The following is a 9,602-nucleotide window of genomic DNA, read 5'->3' as shown; positions in this document are numbered from 1 at the left end:
CTGCTCCCTAGAAGATTGTGGGTGTGAAATAAACTTCCTTCTCTCCACCAGGCTTGGGGAGCCCAGGTTCACGGTCCTATAGGAATGAATTGAATGGTATTGATGCTTCTTAGCGTGCAGTTTGCAAAGTGCATCTGTGTCATTGCTGTGTTATTCATTCATTTATTTATCTTGCCAAAACATTAGCATTTGTGAAACAGCTTTAGAGGGTTGTGGTGGATTAGTACAGCATGAAAGGAAGTTGTGGCTTGTTCTCGAACAGGGAGAAAAGACTTTTCATTGTAAAATTCATAATCTATTTACTGTCTGATGGACTGTATTACATGTCAGTTGCATAGCAACAAAACAAAGTTTGTCTGTTTAGGAAAATCTGAAGGTTTCTTGTAACATAAAGATAGAGGATTCTTTCTGAACTTACATTTGCTTCAACACGCACTCTGTCACATGCCAATAATAGAACAACATCATGATGAGAGTTTATTTTAGGTAATATAAATGTTAACCCAAATGATGGAAGGCTATTATTATATGTTTATGTGATGGGAAATCTTATCTATTTTAAAAGATGCAATTTCCTGTCTTTATCCAAATCTAACTTGAGCAATAGCTGTCTTCTTTTCTCCCTAATGTGGTTGCCCATAGTTGGTTGGGGGGAATAAGAAATGTTTATTTTTATCCAGTTTATCTTTGTTTCTCCACTGATTTTTTTTTTCTGAATATCATTTTAGATAATGAGCATAGGTTCAGCTGAAGATTTTCCAGGATCTTCTACAAATCAAGAATTGTGTTTCCCTGAATAATGTCAAAACAAGGGCTGAATTCAAGCAAACAGTGAATTTGATTTTCTTTGTTCATTTGATTCAGCATCACTGGGGAAGAGATTCTGACTTGGTTTCTCAGCTGTTATTCTCTGGTTAGATCATCCATCTTGAAAGCTGATTTGTTTTCCATTACAGTCAAACTCCTCAGTCTGTTTCTAAGAGTGGGATCTTCTCATTGATCGAGTTGTTTATGGTAATATGCTTCTGGTTATATGCTAGAGCCTCATTACTAACCTCACGAAATGGTCAGGGCATACCTGCCCAAAAGCACTGGATTAGGATCCTGAAGATCTGAGTGACCTAGCAGAATGAAAGCTGTGAAATGAAGACATAGCATGGTGAACTATGTGAGAACAGATCATGGATTATAAATTGGCATTGAAAGTCTTATTAATAATAATTATTAACAGGAGACATAAGGTAAATTCTGATATGTATTTTGTTTTTATATTATTTATTTTGGAAAATTAACATTTTTTTTGGTGAAAAATCTTTAAGGATTTCAAACAATTCAACAGAGTAGAAGTAAGAATCATATATTTTACCATGTAGAGATAATTGTTACTTATGTTAGGTGAGTACTATTTCAGATATTGCTGTACCCATATAATAAATAGCAGTTGGATAGATAGAAACGGCTTCTATAGAATAGGACAACACAATACATTTTACATTTAAGTAAAATATTCAATCTAGTTGTACCTGAATTTAGTAGAAGAGAAAGTGAAATTGAAAGGAATTCTTAAAATTAAGGTAAATGCTTCTTTCAAAAAATAAATGCAGCATAAAAGTGCCTGTTCATCATATTTTTTAAATTATGAAAAACTTAACAGGTTGGAGTAATTTTTTGTTCTGGCATACACATGTTTCATTTGTAGACAGTATCAGTCAACTTGTTGCTATAAAAAATGAAGAAATTATCCTCTTATACCTACTATCCTCTTTTTCTCTCCCTTGTCTCTCAACTTTCTTAATATATTATTAGTCTTATACCATCAAAATAGAAAACATCTTCCTATGTAACAATAATTTCCAAAATTGTTGAATTGAGTACAGGTGCAGCTGGAAAAAAAATAACATATTTATCAATAGGTTACCAGTCTCACAGCTGGTAGTGCCCAGGAAGAAAAGGCATTGAATGAACAGCAGCCAGACTCATGCTGCAGGGTGAATGAAACTCCTTTGGCATGAAGCCTGTGTAGAGGGTATTCAGGAGCCTGGAAAACAACCTTTAACTTTCTTTTAATGTATCAGTTTTCATTGAAATGCGTTTAATACTTACTACAGTATTCAGAGCTTCCACATTCCCTGGTTCTTGACTTTGATTCACGTGTTCTTGGTTTCCTGCATTTTTTTTGGAAATTGTATTTTCAAAAATAGCTATATTCCTTGAGTTTGTGTGTGCTTAAAACTCTGCTGCATGCTTTTACATTTGAATGACAGATGAATATATTTTGGGATCACATTGCTTTTTGTAGACATTTTGGATTGCCACCTGGCATTGAATCTGATGTGGAGAAATGGACATGGGCTGGTTTTCTTCCCCTTGCTGTTTACTGTGTCCTCCTCCCAAAACAAAACAGAACAGAACAGAGCCTTGTGTCTGAAAAACGATTTCCTTATTTATGAATTTTAATAGTTTCAAGTGAGGTAATGTGACATATCACATGACTCAGTTTAAAAAGAGAACTATGCCAGGACACCTGAGTGCCTCAGTCAGTTGAGCATCTGACTCTTCATTTTGGCTCAGGTGATGACCCCAGGGTTGTGGAATCAAGCCTTGCATCAGGCTCCACACTGCTTAGTGTGGAGCCTGCTTAGGATTCTCTCTCTTCCTCTCCCTCTACTCCTCTCCCATTCTCTCTCTCTCTCTCTCTCTCTCTCTGTCTTTAAAACAAAACAAAATAGAACTATGCCTAGAATGCTGTTTTATTTTTAATTTAAATGTGAAAAAGCCAACTCAACCAATATCAACTATTAACATATTTTTACAGCACAGCCCTCTATTTTTATGTTAGCTTGACCAATAATGGTATAACAATAGTAATATCAGTGGTTATTATAAATTTTTGGACATTTGTTCCATTAAAACAAAGTTATTTAAAGATTCTTATTATCCAGTCCAGGGCTACTCCATGAATGTTCAATGAGGATGAAAAAGTTTTATATATGTGTTGTCTAATATAATAGCCATTAGCTACATATGGCTGGCTATTGGGCACTTGAAATATACCCAATATTAGATGCTTCAACTTTCTTTAATTTTGATTAATTTAAATTTAAGTATTCGCATGTGGCCTATTGGTTCCATACTGGATTGAATACATCTAGACATTCAGAACAACCTGAAGCATCAAAGAAACTTTATCTAATAGACTCAGGACCAAACTTGCTACCTTGTTACCCTGGGCAAGTGATATAAGGACTTTTCAATGCAGCTTTCCCAATTAAATAATAAACTGTTAAAGTAGCTCTTACCTATATGGCAGGGACATCAATTGTAATAATAAATGTAATATTGTTTTAAATTATTTTAAAGGAAAATACTCTTTTGATCTGAAGCAGCTTTGTGTTTTGTTTTTCTTATTAATCTTTCAGTTGTGGTTTATGGGAAGATCCTAAGAATTTTGCTTTAAAGTCTTGAATTTATGGCCCAACCCAGGCACTAGCGAGCATATCTTGAGAAAATAATCTTGAATGTTAACTTTCATATTGTAGGTGGAATAGTAATATTACTAGTCAATAAGATGTAATAATGAATAGTGACTCCCTTTGAAACTGTAAGGAATGATATATATATATGTGTAAGCTATTATAAAAATAACAGTAATAAGAATATATGCCTTGTAGTGTAATGACTGATGTCTTGGAAATCTGAAAGGAATGAGCAAAGTTTGTTAGACATAGTGAAGTATGTCCTGTAGAGTAGACAAAATCCAGTATCCTAAATAGCCAACTGGCATTAATAAGGAGTCTTTCTCTAAGCAAATTTGGCATCTTCTTGATCCAGGAGCACAAATTTCTTTGCCATATGAACAAGTAGCATTGCCAAAGTCAAGAACACACTTTGGTTCTGATTTTCCTTTATTGTTGTTGATACCAGATTATCTGGTTTTAATATTAATGAGCAAACCTCTCAGATTTTTGCAAAATTTCTGAATAATAGTAGACAATAGTTTTAACATATTCAAGAATATGGTTTTGGTTTCAATATTAATTAACATTATAGCAATGCTTCTTATTTTAAACATTAATAAACAATGACTTAAATTTTTGAGAATTTCTAAATAACAATAATTTAATATGTGAACATTCCTGTTTTAAGTAGTGATTTTTTATTTTTCTATTTTTTATTTATTATTTTTTTAATGTTTATTTATTTTGAGAGAGACAGCACGAGCGACGGAGGCACAGAGAGAGGGAGACACAGAATCCGAAGCAGCCTCCAGGCTGAGCTGTCGGCACAGAGCCCGATTCAGGGCTCAAACCCATGGACTGTGAGATCATGACCTGAGCTGAAGTCAGATGCTGAACCAACTGAGCCACCCAGGCGCCCTAAAGAGTAATTTTTTTAAATGCACTAAAAAAGCAGTCAGGAAGAAACTCTTTTAAGATATTCTTCAATAGTCTAACTGAGTAAGGTTTAACATTCACTATTTCCAGCACTCCAACCACACACACACACACACACACGCAAAGGCAACAACCTTATAAACCAAGAAAATATTAGAAGATTCAGGCATTAGTAAACTGTTAATCTGCAAAAGAGAAGAAAAGTTTTAATTTATGTGATTATTAAATATCTGTGATTATGGCAAGGCAGTGTATATGAAAACCAGAATCCATAACTTTGAAAATGCAATCATTGGATCAACTGGTGGTTTTGTCTGCACAACTGCATAAACAATTTGCCTACTTTCCACTAAATTGACCAGATGCTTTGTTGTCATGTAAACACAATCTAAATGAAATCCACAGATTCCCCCCCCAAACCTTATTTTAGCTAAATGTTTCTTGGCTAATCTTATTCCAGGTCTGTTAACAATTTATCCAGCATGATTTGATTGGCTTTCACTTCTTTTGCCACCTCTTGTCCATCCTTTATTGATGCAAGTGTAAGTAAATAAACATAGAAAGAAAGGTCTTTGTAAAGCCTGACACTCCTTGTTGGCTCTTTCACAGGAAGGGCATGGTTAAAAGGGCATGGGAGGTTCATGCCCAAACTGCCTCTACATTTGAGATGCCTACTCTAAGGAGCTTCTCTCTGCCTCTAAATATCCTCTCTGTTAGCACCCCTACTTACAAAATGCTTCAAAGACTTCAGGTAAGTAAAAACGTAGCAACACATATTTTTTAAAGTTAATTAATAATGATATATGATGAATTAATTAAGATGATGCAGTCTCTAGTAATTTTCATAAATGTTCACATTCTTGTTGCTTATCCAAACCTTCCTGATGATGAAGGTTCACAAGGTCCTGGGATATTTTTTATCTTGCCCAATAGAGGGGAATGAGAGATGATAGAGCTGCAACAACAAGAGAAGACTCGCATCATGCAAGAATCAAATTCTCCATATCAATTTCAATTTATGTTATGGGCTGCTGACCCTTCTGAGTTTTTTAACTCTCATTCAGAAATAAAGCATACATCATGTTTTCTCAGTGGTCCAATCCAGTATAAGAGACAACATTGTTTCTAGTATAGACTCATTTACATTTTTGCTTCCACCAAACTAAGAATTAAGAATGAAACTGAGAAATATGGGACCCTGTTAGAAAATGCTCATAATCATACCTTGTCTGCTATTGAAGCAGTTCAGTAAAATGAATAATTATGCTTGTTACTGGCTATCACATGATAACATATCAGTTACCAAAACAATATGTTATTAAAAAAAAAAAAACCTTTTAACTAGCTTTATGTGAAAGGTGTGAAGCATTAGGAGAGTGGAATTTTGTGGACATAACCTTTAATTTCCTAGAGGACCCTAGATGCCATCAGATATTTCTCTGAACATTGAGGTCATGCCATGATGAATACTGGAGTAAGGGATGCCATCCAGATCTCTGGGCTTGTGACAGAGACCTCCTTCTGTTATGGCACACTGCTTTCTGCACTGCTCTTTGGTGCTTTGAATATTCATCTCAGAGAGGTCAGAGTTCTATTATCACTAACTGTAATACTTATTAACCCTTTAGTATGACAGAAATGCAGTGTCAAGAGCAATAGACAGTATCTCTCGAATGTGTTCTTTCTACTCACGTAGCATTGCTTCCAGATCTTGCCACACTGAGTGCATTCAGGGGAAAGCAAACAATATGGTAAAGATGTCTGGACATCAAGTCATGCTTATGGAAGGTACCACAGTCTTGGGGTTCACATGATAATCTTTACTTTCTTACATGCTATTAAGTAAATACATGAGTAAACTTATGCCACGTTGTCCTAAGTACAAAACAAACAGCAATAAGGAAAAATCATGAGGAAATAGTGCTAGAAGCTAGATTTTCACATCCATGAGAGCAATCTCTCTGTCTTGTTTTTGGTAGAATATTATCAGCACACTATCTGGAATTGTATTCGATAAATGTGTGTTAAATTAATCATTGAAGATTTGTTGGGGATATTATAGAGATTTTTTTTTAGAACCAACTCTGACATTCTGTGTTTGGCATCAGATATAGCAAATACTTAGTGAAATTTTATTTAGAAATTTAAAATTGAAGTATGTAATGGAAAATTCTAAGAATACTGATTTTACATGTATTTTATGATCATGAATAGCTATTGTGAAGTTGTGTTTGATTTTCAAAATAGAAATTAAACAGGAGATATTATACAATTAAGAACTATAATTTTCTCAAGGATATATTTCATAATTTCAAATTTTTTATCACATTTTATAATAAATAACTACCAAACTGAGTTTGATAAATTGTCGAAATGTTGCAAAGTCATAGAACTTTAGAGTTGCTTGGAATATGTCAGATCATGTGGCCAAATATTAGATGTATTTAGTAGGCAAGCCCTATGATCCACTCTGAATAATGACTGTAGCCAAATAAGTTAGGTGATGTAGGTGTGCCATATCTCAATCATGCAATAGTTGGACCCTAAAACAGGGTGAGTAATTAATATTTATTTAGTCCTTCTGAGAAAATGAATTTTTGTTTAATCATCCTAAAAATGTCCCATTGAGATTTTGTAACTCATGACACTTTATTGGAAAAAACAAAACACAACTTGAATTAGGTCAAGCAAAAGGAGGGGTTTTTAAAATCTCACTAAATCATAGGAAGTGTTAAACACCAAGCCACAGGAAAAACATGAGTACAGTTCAGCCTTGAAAAACTTGGGTCCAGGAATTTGAAAGCAACAAGGACTCATCTTGCTTTTTTTTTTTCATTTTGGTTCTCTCAGAATGTTGGCTTTATTGCTTTCTCACTGCAGATAGGCAACTTCCAGATGATGGGTCATATGGCTACCTGTTGCTCACTAGATTCACATCTCTTGGCTCTGCTACCAAGAAGAATTCATGCTCTTGTTCCAGCTCCAATTCAAGATTATCTGAAAGCAGAATGCTAATTGGGCCACTTGTGCATTCCTTGACCAAACAAACATGGTTAGAGAAAAGGTCCAGTAGGAACATAAAGCCACACTGAACCTCAAATGCTGCAATACAGAGAAGAGGGAAGAAAAGAAGTGCTGCTGTTTCCAGAGTAAGGAAGTTTAATTGGGAACAAAACAATAAGTGTTCCTTTTAGAAACAAATGCTTTCGTAGTATAAGTTTATCCCACGCAATATTTGTTACATACCTATCTCAAAAGATGATTTGTTTTTTTATCTGATATTTGATTTCAACTTGGCACTTTGTTTTCTTTGTGTGTGTGTGTGTGTGTGTGTGTATGCACGCATGCACTAAATTTGTGCACATCTTTACAAATTAACAATGTTTTATGGTCATATTTCAATTAAAAAATAGAAACAGGAAACATATGAGTTATTTGACCTTAATCTTATGACATCTGAAGGGTACACAATCAATTGGCAACTGAGAAATTTGATGCAGGCCAGAGATTGCCTTGAATCCCACTGTGAGCAGTGTGTTACTTTGTTTGCTTGACCATGTGTCAATGATCCAGAACCATACTGTCAGTTTAAGACCACAGAATGTTTGATGGAAATTTAACATGTTATTTCAGAGCTAGTGTGTCCAGTCTTGCAAATTTAACTTCTTGATTGCTTTATTGTTGAAGTTCATAAATTAATCATATAAACTTAAAGTTGAGTCTTGTGGTTTAATAAGACACATCTGCCTATTAATGTATCTCAAGTCTTATGTTAAAGACATCTAGTTACTTTTGTGAAACCAGGTATTTTCCATAAACACTTTGTGTATGTCTATAATTAATATAATAAATGGGGCACTTGGGTGGCTCAGCAGATTAAACGTTGAACTCTTGATCTTGGCTCAGGTCGTGATCTCATGGTTTGTGAGATGAATCCCTATGTCAGGCTCTAAGCTGAGAGCATGAAGTCTGCTTGGGATTCCATCTCTTCCTCTCTCTCTGCCCCTCCCACTCTAGTGTGTTCTCTAAATAAATAAATAAATAAACATTTTGAAAAATATATAATAAAGAACTAAAATTCTGTGGAATGCAGTGTAAGAAAAGCTACAAATCCAGCCGTTTCATTTTTAGTGTAGAAAATTGACCTAGAAGGATTACAACCCATCCAAAGTCAGTCAACTAACAGTAGCCCAGAGCTAGAGATAACTGATAAAGTTAAAAAAATTTTTTTAATGTTTATTTATTTTTGAGAGAGAGAGAGCGAGTGGAAGAGGGGCAGAGAGAGAGAGGGAGACACAGAATCTGAAGCAGACTCCAGGCTGTGAGCTGTCAGCACAGAGCCCAATGCGGGGCTGGAACTCACAAATTGCGAGATCATGACCTGAGCTGAAGTCAGACGCTCAAACAGCTGAGCCACCCAGGCACCCCATTGATAAAGTTTTAATAACAAAATAAATCAAACTGTAATGGCAAGAAATTTAAGAACTTGTTTAATGCAAATCTCTGCCAGAATACTCCTCATCAGTTGAAATAATATTTGTAGACTTCAGGTAATTGTTACTTCAAAAAATTAATAAACTTTGAAGTGGCACAATTTTATTTTCCACATCACAATGCTGAAGGAAGTGCGTGAAGCAAGAGAGATAACAGTGATTCTTCAAGATCGCCAAATAGTAAAAGGAATTCACCACAGAGGAGATAGAAGTCAGCTGGCATCATGGAGCACAAACCAATGTGTTGAAGTTGTCATTCTATTAAGGTGTCCTTTTCTAACATCTGTGGACACTGACCCCATGAAAGTAGTCCAAGGGCCATTTATATGCTGTTAATTAACTTGATCCTGCTATCAGGAGCTAAGCATACTTCAGTACAGAGAACCAACAGTTGGCTGTCTAGTATACACCAAGTAGTCTGTTAGAAGAAAGGAAAATAATCTGATCTTCTCTTTTTCTTTTTTTTCCTAAGTTGATTTATTTATTTTGAAAGAGAGATGAAAGAGAGAGAGAGAGAGAAAGAGAGAAAGAGAGAGAATGAGCAGGGGAGGGGCAGTAGGAAAAGGAGAGAGAGAATCCCACGCTGTCAGCATAGAGCCTGATGCAGGACTTGATCTCATGAACTGCAAGGTCATGACCTGACCTGAAATCAAGAGTCAGATGCTCAACCAACTGAGCCACCCAGGTGCCCCTAATCTTCTGTTTTTCTTTAGAT

At 35.2% G+C, this 9,602-nt stretch overlaps 1 long non-coding RNA gene across 1 annotated transcript; it reads left to right on the top strand.

Annotated features, from left to right (window-relative positions):
• Positions 1 to 5,003: 5,003 nt before the first annotated feature.
• Positions 5,004 to 7,817, top strand: LOC122496556. The gene is made up of 2 exons (XR_006300854.1): positions 5,004 to 5,145; positions 7,275 to 7,817. It is a non-coding gene; the product is annotated as an uncharacterized LOC122496556 (long non-coding RNA).
• Positions 7,818 to 9,602: the final 1,785 nt, after the last annotated feature.

The sequence above is a fragment of the Prionailurus bengalensis genome, chromosome A3 (assembly GCF_016509475.1).
Source record: "Prionailurus bengalensis isolate Pbe53 chromosome A3, Fcat_Pben_1.1_paternal_pri, whole genome shotgun sequence".
Classification (NCBI taxonomy): Eukaryota; Metazoa; Chordata; class Mammalia; order Carnivora; family Felidae; genus Prionailurus; species Prionailurus bengalensis.
This window is presented reverse-complemented; position numbering and strand designations above follow the sequence as displayed.